This window comes from Kogia breviceps, chromosome 15, assembly GCF_026419965.1.
Source record: "Kogia breviceps isolate mKogBre1 chromosome 15, mKogBre1 haplotype 1, whole genome shotgun sequence".
In the NCBI taxonomy this organism is placed as follows: domain Eukaryota; kingdom Metazoa; phylum Chordata; class Mammalia; order Artiodactyla; family Physeteridae; genus Kogia; species Kogia breviceps.
The window spans coordinates 34387803-34408353 of NC_081324.1; positions in this window are offsets into that span (position 1 = coordinate 34387803).

Below are 20551 nucleotides of genomic sequence, written 5' to 3' on the forward strand. Positions count from 1 at the left end.
ACAATGTTCATTCTTCTAATCCAAGCACACGGTATATCACTCCATCTATTTGTATGATCATTAATTTATTTCATCAGTGTCTAAGAGTTTTCTTCATACAGTTCTTTTGTCTCCTTCAGTAGATTTATTCCTAGAAATTTTATTATTTTTGTTGCAGTGGTAAATGGGTGTATTTCCTAAATTTATCTTTCAGATTTATTGTTGTTAGTGTATAGGAATGCAAGAAATTCCTGTGCATTAAATTTGTGTCCTGCTACTTTACCAAATTCACTGATTATCTCTAGTAGCATTGTGGTAGCATCTTTAGGATTCTCTATGTATAGTATCATGTCATCTGCAGACAGTGACACTTTTATTTATTTTCCAATTTGGATTCCTTTTGTTTATTTTCTCTGATTTCTATGGTTAAGGCTTCCAAAACTATATTGAAAAATAGTGGTGAGAGTGGGGAACCATAACTAATTCCTGATCTTAGAGGAAATGATTTCAGTTTTTCACAGTTGAGAACAATGTTGGCTGTGGGTTTGCCATATATGGCCTATATCAAGTTGAGTAAGGTTCCTCTATGCCTACTTTCTTGAGAGTTTTTATCATAAATGGGTGTTGAATTATGTCAAAAGTTTTATTTGCTTCTGCTGAGATTATCATATAGTTTTCATCCTTCAATTTGTTAATATGGTGTATCACATTGATTAATTTGAGTATAATGAAGAATCCTTGCATGCCTGGGATAAACCCCACTTGATCATGGTGTATGATCCTTTTAATGTGCTGTTGGATTCTTTTTTGCTAGTATTTTGTTGAGGATTTTTGCATCTATGTTCATCAGTGATATTGGTCTGGAGTTTTCTATTTTGTAACATCTTTGTCTGGTTTTGGTATCAGGCTGTTGGTGCCCTCGTAGAATGAGTTGGGGAGTGTTCCTCCCTCAGCTATATTTTGGAAGAGTTTGAGAAGGATAGGTGTTAGCTCTTCTCTAAATATTTGATAGAATTCCCCTGTGAAGCCATCTGGTCATGGGTTTTTGTTTGTTGGAAGATTTTTAAGCAGAGTTCCAATGTCAGTGCTTGTGATTATTCTGTTCATATTTTCTATTTCTTCCTGGTTCAGTCTTAGAAGATTGTGCTTTTCTAAGAATTTGAACATTTCTTTCAGGTTGTCCATTTTATTGGCATAGAGTTGATTGTACTAATGTCTAATGATCATTTTTATTTCTTCAATGTCATTTGTTACTTCTTTTTCATTTTTAATTTGAGTCGTCTCCCTTTTTTCCTTGATGAGTCTGGCTAATGGTTTATCAATTTTGTTTATCTTCTCCAAGAGCCAGCTTTTATTTTTATTGATCTTTGCTACTGTTTCCTTCATTTCTTTTTCATTTATTTCTAATCTGATATTTATGATTTCTTTCCTTCTGCTAACTTTGGGCTTTTTGTTGTTGTTGTTCTTGTTTCTTTAATTGTGTTAGGGGTAAGTTTAGGTTGTGTATTTGAGATTTTTCTTGTTTCTTGAGGCAGGATTTAATTGCTGAACACTTCCCTCTTAAAACTGCTTTTGCTGAATCTCATAGGTTTAGGTTCATCGTGTTTTCATTGTCATTTGTTTTCAGGTATTTTTTGAATTCCTGTTTGATTTCTTCAGTGATCTCTTGGTTATTTAGTAGCGTATAGTTTAGCCTCCATCTGTTTGTATTTTTTACACTTTTTTCTTGTAATCGATATCTAGTGTCATAGCGTTATGGTGGAAAAGATTCTTGATATGATTTCAAATATCTTAAATTTACCAAGGATTGATTTGTGACCCAACATATGATCTACCCTGGAGAATGTTCTATGAGCACTTGAGACGAAAGTTTATTCTGTTTTTTTTGGAAGGAATGTCCTATAACATCAATTAAGTCCATCTTGTTTAATATATCATTTAAAGCATGTGTTTCCTTATTTATCATCATTTTGGATGATCTGTCCATTAGTGAAAGTGGGGTATTGAAGTCCCCTACTATGATTGTGTTACTGTCGATTTTCTCTTTTTTGGCTGTTAACATTTGTCTTATGTATTGAAGTGCTCCTATGTTGGGTGCATAAATATTTACAATTTTAATATATTCCTCTTGGATTGATCCCTTGATCATTATGTAGTGTCCTTCTTTGTCATTTGTAATAGTCCTTATTTTAAAGTCTATTTTGTCTGATATAATAATTGTTACTCCAGCTTTCTTTTGATTTGCATTTGAATGTAATAACTTTCTCCATCCCCTCACTTTCAGTCTGTATGTGTCCCTAGGTCTGAAGTGGGTCTCTTGTAGACAGCATACATACAGTTCTTGTTTTGTTACCCATTCTCCTTGTCTATGTCTTTTGGTTGTAGCATTTATTCCATTTACATTAAGGTAATTATAGATATATATGTTCCTATTACCATACTCTTAATTGTTTTGGGTTTGTTATTGTAGGTCATTTCCTTCTCTTGTATATCCTTCCTAGGGAAGATCCTATAGCACTTGTTGTAATTGTGGTTTGGTGGTGTTGAATTCTCTTTGCTTTTTCTTATCTGTAAAGGTTTTAATTTCTCTAGTGAATCTGAATGAGATCCTTGCTGGGTAGAGTAATCTTGGTTGTAGGTTTTTCCCTTTCATCACTTAAAATATGGCCCTTCTCTCATTTCTGGTTTGCAGAATTTCTGCTGAAAAATCAGCTGTTAACCTTAGGGGGATTATCTTGTATGTTATTTGTTGCTTTTCCCTTGCTGCTTTTAATATTTTTTCTTTTTATTTATATTATTTACTTTTTTAACATAATTTTTTACCGTCTTTATTTGAGTATAATTGCTTTATAGTGGTGTGTTAGCAACTGCTGCATAAAAAAGTGAGTCAGTTATGCATACACATATATCCCCATACCTCCTCCCTCTTGCATTTCCCTCTCTCCCACCCCTCCCATCCCGCACATCAAGGTGGACACAAAGCACAGAGCTGATCTCCCTGTGCTATACATCTGCTTCCCACTAGTTATCTATTTTATATTTGGTAGTTATACATGTCTATGCCACTCTCTCACTTCATCCAAGCTTACTCTTCCCCTTCCCCATGTCCTCAAGTCCATTCTCTATATCTGCATCTTTATTCCTGTCCTGTCCCTAGGTTCTTCAGAATTTTTTTTTTTTTTTTTTTTAGATTCCATATATATATGTGTTAGCATACAGCATTTGTTTTTCTATTTCTGACTTACTTCTTTCTGTATTACAAACTCTAAGTCCATCCACCTCACTACAAATAACTCAATTTCATTTCATTTTAGGGCTGAGTAATATTCCACTGTATATATGTGCTACATTGTCTTTATCCATTCATCTGTAGATGGACAGTTAATTTGTTTCCATGTCCTGGCTATTGTAAATAGAGTTGCAATGAACATTGTGCTACATGACTCTTTTTGAATTATGGTTTTCTCAGGGTATATGCACAGTAGTGGGATTGTTTGGTCATATGGTAGTTCTATTTTTAGCTTTTTAAGGAACCTCCATACTGTTCTCGATAGTGGCTGTATCAGTTTACATTCCCACCAACAGTGCAAGAGTGTTCCCTTTTCACCACACCCTCTCCAGCATTTATTGTTTACAGATTTTTTATGATGGCCATTCTGACCGGTGTGAGGTGGTACCTCATTGTAGTATTGATTTGCATTTCTCTAATGATTAGTGATGTTGAGCATTCTTTCATGTATTTGTTGGCAATCTGTATATCTTCTTTGGAGAAATGTCTATTTAGGTCTTCTGCCCATTTTAGGATTGGGTTGTTTTTATGATATTGAGATACATGAGCTAATTGTACATTTTGGAGATTAATCCTTTGTCAGTTCCTTTGTTAGCAAATATTTTCTCCCATTCTGAGAGTTTTCTTTCCATCTTGTTTATGGTTTCCTTTGCTGAGCAAAGTTTTTATGTTTCATTAGGTCCCATTTGTTTATTTTTGTTTTAATTTTCATTTCTCTAGCAGATGGTTCAAAAAGGATATTGCTGTGATTTATGTCAAAGAGTGTTCTTCCTATGTTTTCCTCTAAGACTTTTAAAGTGTCTGGCCTTACATAAAGGTCTTTAATCAATTTTGGGTTTATTTTTTGTGTATGGTATTAGGGAGTGTTCTTGCATGTGGCTGTCCAGTTTTCCTAGCACCAGTTATTGAAGTGGCTTTCTTTTCTCCTTTGCATATTCTTGCCTCCTTTATCATGCATAGGTGAACATATATGTGTGGGTTTATCTCTGGGCTTTCTATCCTGTTCTATTGATCTATATTTCTGTTTTTGTGCCAGTACCATACTGCCTTGATTACTGTAGCTTTGTAGTATAGTCTGAGGGCCAGGAGCCTGTTTCCTCCAGCTCCATTTTTCTTTTTCAAAGTAGCTTTGGCTATTCACAGTCTTTTGTGTTTCCATACAAAATGTGAATTTTTTTGTTCCAGTTATGTGAAAATTGTCATTGGTAGTGTAACGGGGATTGCATTGAATCTGTAGGTTGCTTTGCTAAGTATAGTCATTTTCACAATGTTGATTCTTCCAATCCTAGAACATGGTATATCTCTTCATCTCTTTGTATCATCTTTAATTTCTTTCATCAGTGTTTTATAGTTTTCTGCATACAGGTCCTTTGTCTACTTAAGTATGTTTATTCCTAGGGATTTTATTCTTTTTGTTACAATGGTAAATGGGACTATTTCCTTAATTTCTCTTTCAGATTTTTCACCATTATATAGGACTGCAAGAGCTTTCTGTACATTAATTTTGTATCCTGCTACTTTACCAAATTCATTGATTAGCTCTAGTGGTTTTCTCATAGCATCTTTAGGATTCTCTAAGTACAGTATCATGCCATCTGCAAACAGTGACAGTTTACTTCTTATTTTCCAAAGTGGATTCCTTTTATTTATTTTTCTTCTCTGATTATTGTGACTAAAACTGCCAAAACTATGTTGAATAATAGTGGTGAGATTTTGCAACCTTGTCTTTTTCCTGATCTTTTTGGAAATTTTTCAGATTTTCACCATTGAGAACGATGTTGGTTGTGTGTTTGTCATATATGGTCTTTATTATGTTTAGGTTAGTTCCCTCTATGCCTACTTTCTGTATGGTTTTTATCATAAATGGGAGTTGAATTTTGTCAAAAGTTTTTTCTTCATCTACTGAGATGGTCATATGATTTTTCTCCTTCAATCTGTTAATATTGTTTATCACATTGAGTGATTTGCATATATTAAAGAATCCTTGCATCCTGGGATAAAACCTACTTGATCATGTTGTATAATCCTTTTAATGTGCTTTTGGATTCTTTTTGTTAGTATTTTGTTGAGGATTTTTGCATCTATGTTCTTCAGTGATATTGGCCTATAGTTCTCTCTTTGTGGCATCTTTGTCTGCTTTTTGTATCAGTGTGATGGTGGCCTAGTAGAATGAGTTTGGGAGTGTTCCTCCTCTGCTATAGTTTGGAAGAGTTTGAGAAGGATTGGTGTTAGCTCTTCTCGAAATGTTTGATAGAATTTGCCTTTGAAGTTATCTGGTCCTGGGCTTATGTTTGTTGGCAGATTTTTAATTACAGTTTCAATTTCATTGCTTGTCATTGTTCTGTTTACATTTTCTATTTCTTCCTGCTTGAGTCTGGGAAATCTGTACTTTTCTAAGAATTTTTCCATTTCTTCCACGTTGTCCATTTTATTGGTCTATAATTGCTTGTAGCAATCTCTCATGATCCTTTGTATTTCTGCTGTGTCTGTTGTGCCGTCTCCTTTTTCATTTCTAATTCTATTGATTTGAGTCCTCTCCCTTTTTTTTTTTTTTTTTTTTGTGGTAGGCGGGCCTCTCACTGTTGTAGCCTCTCCCTTTGCGGAGCACAGGCTCCGGAAACGCAGGCTCAGCAGCCGTGGCTCACGGGCCCAGTCGCTCCGCGGCATGTGGGATCTTCCCGGACCGGGGCACGAACCCGTGTCCCCTGCATCGGCAGGCGGATTCTCAACCACTGCGCCACCAGGGAAGCCCCTCCCTTTTTTTCTTGATGAGTCTGGCTAATGGTTTATCAATTTTGTATATCTTCAAAAAGAACCTGCTTTTAGTTTTATTGATCTTTGTTATTGTTTTTTTCATTTCTTTCTGATCTGATTTTTATGATTTCTTTCCATCTGCCAACTTCGGGTTTTGTTTGTTCTTCTTTCTCTGGTTTCTTTAGGTGTAATGTTAGATTTTTTATTTGATATTTTTCTTGTTTCTTGGGGTAGGCTTGTATTGCTATAAACTTCTCTCTTAGAACTGCTTTTACTGTATCACATAGGTTTTTGGTCCTTGTGTTTTCATTGTCATTTGTTTCTAAATATGTTATCATTTCCTTTTTGATTTCTCAGTGATCTCTTGGTTATTTAGTAGTGTATTGTTTAACCTCCCTGTGTTTGTATTTTTTACATATATTTTTCAAGCAATTAATATCTAGTCTCATAGCATTGTGGTCGGAAATGATGCTTTATATCATTTCAATTTTCTTAAATTTACCAAGGTTTGATTCATGACCCAAGATCTGATTTATCCTGAAGAATGTTCCATGAGCACTTGAGAAGAAATTTTTTTCTGTTTTCTTTGGATGGAATGTCCTGTAAATATCAATTAAGTGCATCTTGTTTAATGTATCATTTAAACCTTGTGTTTCCTTATTTATTTTCATTTTGGATGATATTTCCATTGTTGAAAGGGTGTGCTAATGTCCCCTAGTATGATTGTGTTACTGTCTATTTCCCCTTTTATGGCTGTTAGCATTTGCCTTATGTATAGAGGTGCTCCTATGTTGGGTGCATACATATTTACAACTGTTTTATTTTCTTCTTGAATTGATCCACTGATGATTATGTAGTGTGCTTCTTTTTCTCATATAATAGTCTTTATTTTAAAGTCTATTTTTTCTGATATGATAATTGCTACTCCAGCTTTCTTTTACTTTCCATTTGCATGGAACATCTTTTTCCATCTGCTCACTTTCAGTCGATGTGTATCCCCAGGTCTGAAGTGTGTCTCTTTTAGACAGCATATATATAGGTCTCGTTGTTGTATCCATTCAGCCAGTTTATGTCTTTTGGTTGGACCATTTAATCCTTTACATTTAAGGTTGTTATTGATATGCATGTTCCTATTACTATTTTCTTAATTATTTTGGGTTTGTTATTGTAACTCTTTTCCTTTTCTTGGGTTTTGTACCTAGAGAAGTCCTTTTAACATTTGTTGTAACACTGGTTTGGTGCTGCTGAATTCTCGTAGCTTTAGTTGTCTCTAAAGTTTTTAATTTCTCTATCAAATCTGAATGTGATCCTTACTGTATAGAGTAATCTTGGTTTTAGGTTTCTCCCTTTCATCACTTTAAATATGTCCTGCCACTCCCTTCTGTATTGCAGAGTTTCTGCTGAAAGATCAGCTGTTAACCTTATGGGAATTCCCTTTTATGTTGTTTCTTTTCCTTTGCTGCTTTTAATAATTTTTCTCTGTATTTAATTTTTGGTAGTTTGATTAATATGTGTCTTGGTGTGTTTATCCTGGGATTTATCCTGTATAGGACTCTCTGTTCTTACTGGACTTGATTAACTATTTCCTTTCCCATATTAGGGAATTTTTCAACTATAATCTCTTGAAATATTTTCTCAGTCTCTTTCTTTTTCTCTTCTTCTGGGACCCCTACAATTCGAATGTTGGTGCATTTAATGTTGTCCCAGAGGTCTCTGAGACTCTCCTCAATTCTTTTCATTCTTTTTTCTGCTCTGCAGTAGTTGTTTCAACTATTTAACTTCCAGATCACTTATCCACTCTTCTGCCTTAGTTATTCTGCTATTGATTCCTTCTAGAGAATTTTAAATTTCATTTATTGTGTTGTTCATCATTGTTTATTTGCTCTTTAGTTCTTCTGGGTCCTTTTTAAATGTTTCTTGTATTTTCTCCATTCTATTTCCAAGATTTTGGATCATCTTTACTATCATTACTCTGTGTTCTTTTTCAGGTAGACTGCCTATTTTCTCTTCATTTATTTTTACCTTGCTCGTTCATCTGCAGTGTATTTCTCTGTCTTCTCATTTTTGTTAACTTCCTGTGTTTGGCTTCGACGTTTTGCCAGCTGCAGGTTTGTAGTTCCCATTGTTTTTGGTGTATGTCTGAAGTGGTTGAGTTTGGTTCAGTGGCTTTTGTAGGCTTTCTGGTTGAGGGGACTGCTGCCTGTGTTCTCTTATGTGGGGCTCGATTGTGTCTTTCAGGTGGACAGGGCCGAATCTGTTGCTGTGTTTTGGGATGTCTGTGAACTTAGTATGGCTTAGACAGCCTCTCTGCTACTGGGTGGGTTTGTTGTCCTGTCTTGCTAGATGTTTAGCATGGGACATCCAGCACTGGAACTTGCTGGCCATTGGGTGGAGCTATCTCTTAATGTTGAGATGGAGACATCTGGGAGAGCTCTTGTCAATTGATATTACATGGGGTCACAAAGTCTCTGGTGGTCCCATGTCCTGGACTTGGCTCTCAAACCTCAGTGGTTCAGGCCTGACACCTGGCCAGATCTCCAAGACCGTAGTAGCCACACGGCTCAGAAGAAAAGGTAGGAAAAAAAAGGAAAAAAATAATAATAAAATTTAAAAAATAATATTAAAAAAGAAGAGAGCCATCTAACCAATAAAGAAATCCACCAATGATAACAAGCTCTAAAAACTAAACTAGGATAAACATAAAAATCAGAAACAAATCAGTTGCAGAAAGTTAACCCCAAATCTACAAGTGCTCCCAAAGTCTACTGCCTCAATTTTGGGAACATTCATTGTCTATTCAGGTATTCCACAGATTCAGAGTTCATCATGTTGTCTGTGGGGATTTAATCCACTGCTCCTGAGGCTGCATGGAGAAATTTCCCTTTCTCTTCTTTGTTTGCCGAGTTCCTGGTGTTCAGCCTTGGTTTTGCTCCTGCCTCTGGGTGTAGGTCACCCTCAGACATCTGTTCTCTGCCCAGACAGAAAGGGGTTAAAGCAGCAGCTGATTAGTGCTCTCTGGCTCACTCAGGCCTGGGAGAGGGCAGGGTATTGTAGTCATAATTGGAATGCGGGGTAAGCCTATGGTGGAAGTGGCTGGAATGACATTGCAACAGCCTGAGACATTTCATGTGTTCTCCTGGGGACGTTGTCCATGGATCTAAGGATCCTGGCAGTGGTGTCCTGCATGTGCTCCCAGAGGGGTTTGGGTAGTGACCTGTGCTTGCACACAGGATTAGTGGTGACAGCAGCAACAACATTAGCATTTCATGCCCACCTCTGGGACCTAAGCTGATAACTGTGGCTTGCACCCATCTCTGGAGCTTGCTTAGGCAGTTCTCTGCCTTCTGTGGACAGAAGGGAAAGGAATCCCCTCTCCTCCCACGCCCCAAAACAATTGTCTCTTGCCTTTTTGGCAGTTCCAGACATTTTCCCTGACTCCTTCCTGGCTAGTTGTTGTGCACTAACCCCCTTCAGGCTCTCTTCATGCAGCCAACTCCAGTCCTCTCCTTGGGATCTTATGTCCAAAGCCTAATCCTCATCTCCCAGCTCCCACCTGCTCTGGTGGGTGAGTAGGCAAGTATCTCAGGTTGGCGAGTGCTGGTCAGCACTCATCCTTTGTGCAAGGATCTTTACGCTTGGTCCCCTGCACCTCTGTTGCTGTGCTCTCCTCCATGGCTTTTTCCTTCCCCACACCCCATCCCTGCCAGGTAAGGGGATCCTTAGTGTGTGGAAACTTTTCCTCCTTCACAGCTCCCTCTCAGAGTTGTAGGTCCTGTCCTTATTTTTTGTCTCCAATTTTTCTTTCTTCTTCTGCCCTACACAGATACTGGGTGTTTTCTTGCCTTTTGGGAAGTCTGAGGTCTTCTGTCAGTGTTCAGAAGGTGTTCTGTAGGAGCTATTCCACATGTAGATGTAGTTTTGATGTATTTGTGGGGAGGAAGTTGATCTCCACGTCTTATGCTTCTGACATCTTGAAGGTCTCCTCTAGACTATTTATTTTTAAATAAATAGTATAAAGACTTTCAAGACCATATTGTCTCTATTGCAACTACTCCTCTTTGCCATTGTGAAAACAGTTACAGACAATATATACACAACTTAGTGTGGCTGTGTTCCAATAAAACATTAATTACCAAAACAAGTGATTGGTCAGCTTTGGCCTGTAGGCTATAATTTGCTGACCACAGATATACAACAATAAATATTTAATTGATTGGTCATATTGAATAAATAATTGAAAAAATGACTAGCATAACACCTGGAGCATAGTATAACGCCTGAATAAATTATATGATGGTCATTAGGCAAAATGTGTTTTATATGACATATATTTATATATGACATATATTTATATATGTCATATAAATATAAATATAATTTAATTGTATATTAATATTTACTTAGCTTTTATTTTATTTTATTTTAGGTTCTGTATAGTAAAATGTAGTCATGAGAGATAATAATTTAAAAATCAAGCATATTAAATAAATCATGAAAATAAAAACAGTACAAAGAAAATTCTGCTTATAAAAGAAGAATTGGTATCATATTTGTCCGCTCACCTTAAACAATTAGAGAACTGTGTACTATATATGAAACAACTACTTGCAGACAATGGACATCAGGCAGCTCACAACTTTGATATTTTTTTAGAAAAACAGAACAAATAAAATGAACACTTCGATTGCCACAAAGTTGTTTTTTTAAAAAGATTCACAAAATTTATAAAATCCTAGCTAAACTGATTGAGAGAAATACATATTACAGATATTAATAACACAACAGATCCTAAAACATTAAAAGGATGAAAAGAGAATATTATAAACAACTTCATACCAACAAATTTACCACTTAGAATAAAAATTTTTCTTTCAAATTATTTTCAGTTAACCTAATTCTTCTTTCATTTACATCTAATCTGCAGTTAAATATATAAGGGAAGTTTTTGTTTGATTTTTTTTCTTGTTTCCAAAGTTCTATTTTATTTCTAAATGTGGGTCATTTAAAAATGTTTCTACTCTCTAGTTATTTTTACCTCACATTTTATTTATGTAGATATAGTGATACAGAACAGGATACTGTGGGACTCTGGGGCACAAAAGCCTTTCTTTGTCCCCCATTTCTTGATTAGAGGAAATAGGCTTCATTTAGCCTCCTTGACCTTCCATAATTATGGAAGGGAATGGGTGCAGAGGCAAGGGAGGAACAGTCAAAAGAAACAATAGTGCAGGTTTGGAACAGGGTCCTTTTTTCCCCCCATCAAGGTGTATGCATAACAATATTTTTGAGCTGTTTTGATATACTGAAACTCCCACCAGGGGGGAGAAATTAATGGTGTGCTGGCCAATGGTATGCAGGCTCCTGGACTAGTTGAAACCAGGTTGATGATGCTGACTCCCACTTACCTCACTATCAACCAGTCAGAAGAATGTCCATGAGCTGATGCCCTCTTTGAACGGTTACTGTAAAACTTCTCACTACCCCCTCCAGGTTGGGACACACAGTTTTGAAGACATTAGCCCACTGTTGTCCCCTTTGCCTGGCAAAGCAATAAAGCTATCTTTTTCTACTTCATTCAAGACTCCAAGATTTAATTCGGTGTCAGAGTACAGAGGCCAGATTTGGCTTCAATAGTAAACAGTTGTTTAGAATCTGTATTTGATTATACAAAATCTTAAATTCCTTTCCAACTTTTGTTTCTACTTGTCCTCACTCATAGTATCTTGTTTCCTTTTGAGTGAAAACTTACTTTTCTTAGAAAGTTATATAATTATTCGAAGACTAACATGAAAATATGCTCTTCTAGAAAGCACTTTCATCTGTTTCTGGCAAGCACATGTTGTGTCCATTGTCCACTTTAAACTAAATTCATGGCTTGAACTTATTTGGACAACCCTGGAGATAGGAATTTGTGTTTCAATCTCAGCACTGCAAGCTGTGATTATGAACTCTTAGGATATAATTTCTTTTGCTCTTCTTGGATGCAAGACACTTTCCTTTGTAGTTCTGGGTGTACTTGCTGAATGGGGAGTGAGAAACTCTTTATTCTGATTCAGTCTCAAATTGAGGGTGAAGCCTTTTGCGATACAGTTTCTTCAAGGAAGTATGTTGCAGTTAGACTCCTTCCTTTTGGCAGGCCTGGAGCTATGCCTTGTTTCTCACACTCTTCATAAAATGCATGGACGGGTTTTGAAGTCAGGTTTTTGACTCAGCTTTGCTACTTACTAACCATGAGTTCTTGGTCAAGTTAACTTTTCTGTGCTTCAATTACCTCAACTGTAAGATCGAGGAAACAGTATATCTAATGAAAATGATCATTTATATTAAATGGGATACTATATATATAAGCTTATAGAAAATTCTGGACATATGAATAGTATTCAATTAACAATAAATAAATGGATATAGCCTTTCACCCAAAGTAATTTATGGTCTAGGAGGAGAGTTGCAAGATGTATATAAATAATTCTAATAAATCTAATCTGATATGCTCTAATAAAAGTGATACACTAAAGGTGTAAAAGTTTAAAAGAAGGAAAGGATATTTCATGAAAAATACCACAAAATACTTATGGAAAAAATCCATCACTATATAAAAATAGTTATATTTTATGTATTAAAATATTATAGAGACAAAAATAGATTAGTCATTTGCCCTTTCCCCAGCACTATTTAACAAGTCACACAGACAAACAGACACAACAGATTTACAGGCAAACAGACCCTCACTCACATATGTGTTCTAAATGGTTGCTGTGGATATCATGCTGTGGCCTGCAGTTTGTTTATTTTGTAGTCTTTGTATCTATGAAATTTATATATATATATAACGGAGTATTGGAGTATTTCCCCAAATGTATAAGAACATTTGTACTTTAAGTTTTTAGAAAAGTCATGGGCATCTACCCTTAAATATGGAGAAGAAGGAAAATTGTCTTATTTTATTATGATTATTATTATTACTTTTGGTCACAGCTTTGAAATTGCCAAGGGATAGTTCTAATGCAGCTCTGGCCACAATACGCTGGATGCCCTCCTCCAGCATCTGCCTTTAATCACAGACAATATGTTTTGTGTTTAGAATCAAATGACTGCCATCATCTAACATTAATGTTCTCTGTCACAGGGAGTTAACAACCCATTTGGGGAACACGGTCAGAGACTTTCAAATTCAATATTCTCTCCAAACTCCTGGCTTTTCATTAACCGTGCTATGTGGGTTTCCAAGGCACAATGCCCAATGGTATTATTTTTCCAAAGAGGTCATTGGAGAGAAGTTTTTTTTTTTTTTCTTTCAGAGTATATTTCAGCACAGCTAAACATACAAACCCACCCTAGTCCCTATGTAGAAGTCTGAGTTCACAGATACTCTACATTCAGGACACAATCTGATTTTACAATAAAAAGTGCACATTCTTTTGGATTACATAATATGTAATTATCCAGCACATGATTGAACTGAATTACAAACTGTTGTTGATTTTCTGCATGGCGCTTACCTGGCCCTTTGATATATATTTTCTCATTAGCTCTCCCCTGATTTATTTATGATATTGTTATGCATATAAAGGGCAGATTACTGAAGTTCACATTGCAATGATCGAATTAGCAGTTGAAAAATTCATGGTTATGCTGTGCAAATTATTCCTTGAGTGTTCTGAAGGTGTGTTCCAGTCTCCCCTGTAATTGTGAAGCCGTCAATTCTATATTTACAACACCTCTCACATCTATCCTCTCTTTACCTTTCCCACGACCACCATTTCAGAACCTCATCATCTCTTACCTGGAAAATCTCTTGCCTGTAATAATTTTCTAATCATTTCCATGCATACAGTCTAATCCCCTTGAAGTTCATTCTTCTTAGTGCTGCAAGATTGATCGTCCCAAATCACTATCCTGGTTATGTTACTTTCAAATCCAAGATGAAAGATTTAAAAGGAAAGACACAAGAGAAAAGAAAGTTAGGCAGAAGGAATGAAATAAAAGTAAAGGTGAGAGGAGAGCAAGGAAGTTCTCTAAGGAGAAAATAGGGCTGCAAATAGGAAGGGAGAGGGTAGGGAAAGAACAAAATGCTGAGAGAAAGTGTCATGTGATAGTGGAAAGGAAGAAATGTTCTGTACAGTTGATTTCTGTCTGATACCACCTTTTTTTTAATAGGACTCATTTTTATGCAATAGGAATACAGGCCGATGATGGCTTCTGCAGTTACACACTTCAGTGGAACTTTTCTATTTAATCTGCCTAACTAGGTACTTCTCCACCTAGTTAGGGGTGTCTAGGTGTATGTCTCTTCTCATGTAAATGGAAGGCTATTGTCACTGCATCCAAGCACAGGACATTATAATTAGGCCAATTTCAAGTATTTATGGGAAAAAGAAAGGCATCCTTCTCTCACTCCCTCTTAGCAGGGGCCATTATTGATTGGATAATGATGAATTAGTGAGATGTGCTGGGAGGATTGGTAAGGGGTGCAGAGAAGTTTGTTGTTAGTGCCAATTATGCCACATGCATTTAAAATCTAAGGCACACAATGAGAGAAGAAAGTTGGTTAGCAGCTTTAATTTTCCCATAGTCTAGGTAATTGTCTGCATCAGGATATGGGAGAAAATAAAGAGGCCATTACACATTGGAGGTACAGGTGATGTTTCTTTCTTTTTTATGATTTTCAAGGTCAATTTATGAAGAAGAGCTATATAAGCAGCTTTAAAAATTCTGAATTGTAAGATCAAATTTAGTGCCTCACAAAATTAAATTGGAAAAGTAGAAATTTTAATAACTACATTTTTTTAAATGAAGGAAACAAGGAACTGAAAATGTTATAGGAATTCACTAATATTTGTATTTATGAAACAGAAAACAATGAAATGTCTGAAAAGAGATCAGCAAACTGTCAGTTTCTTTTTTTAGAAAAGTGATGGGTGAACAAGTTAAATCATGTGGCTTTACATATCTTTCAATAAAATCATATTTCAAATAATAGAAACACAAACCAAGAATAAGAACATAGAAAGGAAAATAACATATTTCCTTAATTAAAATAAATGTTACTACCTTTATCATCTTCATTCTAATGACACAAATTCCTGACCATAAGGATTAAATATATGTTTATTTTTTCACCACTGTATCTCTATTAGCTCAAAGACAAGAATGTACCATGTACTCAATTATTGCTATTTGCATGAATAAATAATTTTGTGAGCTGCATTGTGTCCTCACCTTTCTCAGGGACAGGTGAAGAATGGGATTGAGCATTACTTTTATTTATGATATACTGATTAGCTTAAAACCCTTGCTGAAAAAATTTTATATACAAAAGATATTTGAAAGTTAAAGAAGAGGGAATGTAAAATTCTTCTACAGATTTTTTTAAGGGACCGTATTTTGGTATTAGTGATGGACACCAGTAGATCTTAAAATGTAAGTGATCTATTGATTGTAATTTAGGATTAAAAAGTGAGGTCACAACAACCAAGATGTCCTTTAATATGTGGATAAATAAACAAACTGAAGTATACCTATACAATGGAATATTATTCAGTGATAACAAGAAATAAGCTATCATGCTATGAAAAAACATGGAGGAAACTTCAATTCCTATTGCTAAGTGAAAGATGCCAGTAAGAAAAGGTTAAATACTATATGATTCCAACTATATAGTATTCTGAAAAAAGGTGAAGACAGTTAAAATATCAGTGGTTGCCAGGGGGTTAAGGGGGACACTTGTGTCAGTACTGCCCATGACCAGTAGATGCCAAAACATATGTTTTCCCCTGCATGAGCACTACATTAACAACCCAGAGTCAGCTGAGTTTGTGCAACGTCTTAATTATACCAGTTGTCCTCAAAAACTACAAGTCTTAAAAGAGTAGTGTCCAACTGTGAGAGAGACACTGTATAAGAAAAGGAAAGAATCTAGGCACCTTATAATTTTTCTCTTCATTTTAAAGGAATTATCAGTAATGAGTGTGGCATTTAAAAACGAAAAAAAAACCCCCAAAAACTCCAGTCAGAAAATGCACCATTCAAGTAAAGGCTTTGGTTCTGCATTGAAAAACTGGTAAATGAAAATCGATGCCTATACTTAAAATTAAAATATTCAAGGAACATGGGTATATTTTCCATCTTTCCCAGATTATCTTAACTTTTTCTATTATTTGATCAAATATAGGTCTCAAATACGTTTAATAAGAAAGAGAATTTCTATTACACGTTGGTATCTAATGCTTATCTTGTTTAACAAAGCCAAACAAAAATGCCTATAGTATGTGTAGGGGGTGCTGGAGAGAGTACATTTCTCAGTTTTCTACCTTTTATTCCTGGGGAAAATTAGAACACACAGATTTGTTCCATAACCAAAGATAGTACCATTTGCTTATTGACAGATAATAAAATTGAAAGTAAATGGCTAATAGGAACTAGCTTCTATAATAGTTGCCTTCAAGTTGTGGTCAAAAAATTACAGGACATCTTAGGAACTTTCTTGTGGGACAGAAGTGAGGGGACAAAAGGAACAGAGAGCTTTGTGCAGGATGCTGAGGACATGGCATCTACTATAACAAAACAGCTCCATTTACTTATTTTAATATTTTATATGTATGCATATGATTTTGGTCAAATCAATGCTTTCTTGGCAAAAAATAATTAGAAAATGTTGGTTTTATGCTTTGAAACTTCAGCCTAATATATTAAAGGCACATGTCACAAAATCAACTGTAGGAACAACCACGTAGTAAAATGAAAAGAACAGTGTGAGATAATGCTAATAAAAGTGGGATAAAGGTGGAAAACATTAAATGGATTCTACAAATGTATACTGAAGAAAAAATATTGTAGAAAAATAGATCTTCTATAAATGAGAACAGTCACTGAAAAGAAATAATTTTTAAACTGTTGCAATATTAGACTTAAATCAATTTAACAGTAATATAAAAGAAATTTAAATTTTATCCATTGGGAGGATCTTTTAAAATATATTTTATTATATACTTGTAGAAATTTATACCTGTATAATTCCATATGATATTTTTATGTAAACAATAAAATTTGGTTTCATTTTAAATAAATCATTTAACATTTAATTTGTAGATTTTTTTTTTCTAATTTAAAGGAGACTAAGGGATACACTCCAGAATAAAGAAAAAATAAGTTTGAAGTGTGTTGAAAGTGGCATTACTGTAATAGGCAAGAAACATAAGATATATCCCAAAGCTTTTAGAATCAAAGACATTTAAAAATAAACTGAAGCAATATGTATATATTACATACTGTCTTTGGGTTCAGTTTAAAACTCCTTAGCCTCATATATGTTTTTTCTACTAACTGACCCAACATTTATTCTTTGCTCTTACTAATAAATACTCACTATGTACAGGGCAGTATATGGAATGATACACATATTATTTTAAGCTTTCATTTTGTTATTCATTTTATATAAAATGTGTGCCACTTACTCTTTTCTCATTTTGAATTCTGTTAATTATTTAAAATCTATCTCAGGTCTTGTTCCATGGAGTTCTCTCAGAACACTAAGGCTCACAGAGATTGTTCCTTCTCCTGAATTCCTAAAACAATGAAAATGTGACTGTTACTATGGTGTTTGACTATGTTATTTCATGTTCTCTAGCAATTTCATTTACATGTCTTATCTCTAACTGAGTTTTAAGTATTTGCTGAATGTTTAATGAATAAATATTTGTGTGTTGAATGAATTATACTTCCTTGAGATTAAGGTCTTTGTCTTTTCTTATTACTTCTTCAAAAAACTGTTACATAACATGACTACCATGATGGTGAAGAACATGGAGCCATGGGTGAAGAACATGGAGCCAAGCTCATTTGGTAGAGGGTATGGTGCACTTATACGTGATGAGGATGCAGGACCAAAGAAGGACCCAGTGACTGGGTGAGGGAAAGGACTCTAGAGTTGACATAAGATGAGGCTGGAGAAGTAAACAGGGACCAGATTGTGCATGGACTCCTGGGTTTGAGGAAATGAGTATGTTCTATGGTTCCATTGTAAAGGTCATGGAAAGCCTTTAATGGTATTAGGCAGAGGAATAACCTGATCTAGTATCTGTTTTTTAAAGATTACTCTGACTGCTGTGGGAAGTACTGATAGGAAAGAGGAAAGTGTGGCTGTCACATGGCACCCCTCACTGGCCTCTGATAGCACCTCTGACTGTTATGTTGATTCCTTCCACCTGACTCCTAGACATGGGTTTCTTTATGTTTTGTTTTCAAGGCAAGTTTTTTGTTTGTTTGTTTTTCTTCTTCTTTTTTCTCTTCTTACACTATCCCTTGAAAATCCCACCTAGTGTCATGGTTTTAACACACTGACAGCATAGTGATTTCTAAATCTAAATCTTCTAGATGAACATCCTCCTGGCTTCTGTCATATACGTCTGCTTTCTGCCTGAACATATTCATTTGAGTATCCATGGATGGCTAAAATTCAAATGTCCAGAATATAATTAATTCTTTCATTTTACTTAGTCTGACTCTTTCTCATTTACTTTCTGTCACAATTTCAGGAAAGTAAAATAACAATTGTCAGTTCAAACTCAAACATGAAATTCATTTAGATTTCACCCTCCCACCATATCTGATAAATCATGAATTCCAATGTAATTCTTCTTGAATCCTTCTGCTTTTCTTCAACCCCACCATAACAACTCTAGTTCAGATACTTATGGCTCTCTTTGGCTTTGGAAGCACTCATGCTTTTCTTGTGTTCCTTTGTATCTAAGCTCACTGTTTTCAATCAGATTCTTCACAAAACTTTTGAGCTTTCAAAACTCAACTTTGGAAACAAAGATCAAGCAGAAGGAATCCACAAAGCAGTTCAAGATTTATCAGAGGCAGTAGTGGTAGTGGGGGAGGATTATCTAGAAAGAGCAAATCACTAGAGGATGTCCCAAACATCTCTAGTGAGCCCCCTTTTCCTTTTCCCTGATGTTGCTGCCTTTGTGTAGGCTTGGATCTTCTCCCTCTAGTACTCTTGCCTGGATACACTGAATCAATTTATCCCTTTGCCAATCCATTCTTTATGCAGTCTTTCTAATACATAATTTTGATTTTAACAACCCTCCTTTTAAAATTTCATTTTATGGTTTCTTATTTTATACAGGTTCAGGTCCAAACACCTTAGCTTGTCTCTAGGATAAGCTTTATCTTATAGTCCCAGTCTTGGATTCTGACTCTCCTGACTTGCATTGTTCTCTTCACTCAGACCAAACCAGAGGCCCAGTGTTACTTGAGCCTTCCTGCACATTCATTCCTATCTGAATATGCTCTCATCCTATAGACAAACATATAATCATATATCAAGAGGAACTCAAATTCAACTTCCACTGTGGAACTCTTTCTCTCATCAGAGTATGTACAGACTGCCATGGAGTCATAGACAAAACAGCAGCCAACACTGCATAGCACGGCTCATCGTGAAATGCACAATGGAAGTACAGTGAGATCAAGGACAGTGTCATATCTTATTTGTACTTCTGTACTTTCATAGCAGGAATTTAACATTTTAAACGTGTATAATATGTGTTTGTGGATTGAATGAATAAATGAATGGAAAAATAAACAAAGAATAAAAATGTAATCATAGAGTTAGGAATAAATGTTAATATTACTTGGTTAAAAGGGATAGAGAAAATAATGAGAATATTAAAAATGAGATTCATTTTGTGAAAAAAATGCCTATCAGTGGGGAAAATCAAGACCAAGATAAAAGCAAATATGAGAGAAAGAATTTAATGCTTTTACCAGGTGAGATAAAACAGAATGGTGGGGGTAGTCATAACAAGTTGATTACACAGGAACCTTATGGCATGTAAGCAGAAATTACAAATATATCAGAAAGAGGCAAAATTTGAGAGTAAAGGAAGAGAAAGGGAATGTGAAGAAATACTCTAAGGGAAGACACACCATCGCTGAGAGAGAACACCTGAATTACAGGAGTTTAAGTTGAGGTATTTTAAAAAGCAACATAAATCAATTGTGATTAGGATTTTTCACAGAGTAATTTATTCTCTATCTACTGAGATGCAAACCCTCTTCTAGCTTTGGCTGGCACTCCAGTTTCTAAGAAAGACCTCTGCAGAGTGAAAATTGGATTAAACTTTTAAGAATAATTTTTTTTTTTTAAATTATCACTACAGAAAAGTTTGTTATAGTAAAAATAAAATAAAATAAATGTCGTGGTCTGAGTGCAGGTTGGAAAAGAATTTCTGGACACAAGGCAGAATGTAAGGAAGATAGACGTTATTAAAGAAAAGGGTCACTACAAGAACAGTGGGCTGACTTCCTGGTAGCCATGTGAAGTGACGAAGAGCATGGATTGCTTGTCTGTTTTTATAGCCAGGGAACAAAGGGACTTGTGAGTCACCTGCTGATTGGGTAAGGTCTGCATATTTCTAGGGGGTTGAATACCTTTCTTTATATAGGATGGGAAAGGAGCAAGGCATGCTGCTTGGGAAAGCTCAAGCATGGTGCAATGGTTGCTGCATGATAGAATGATAAGTG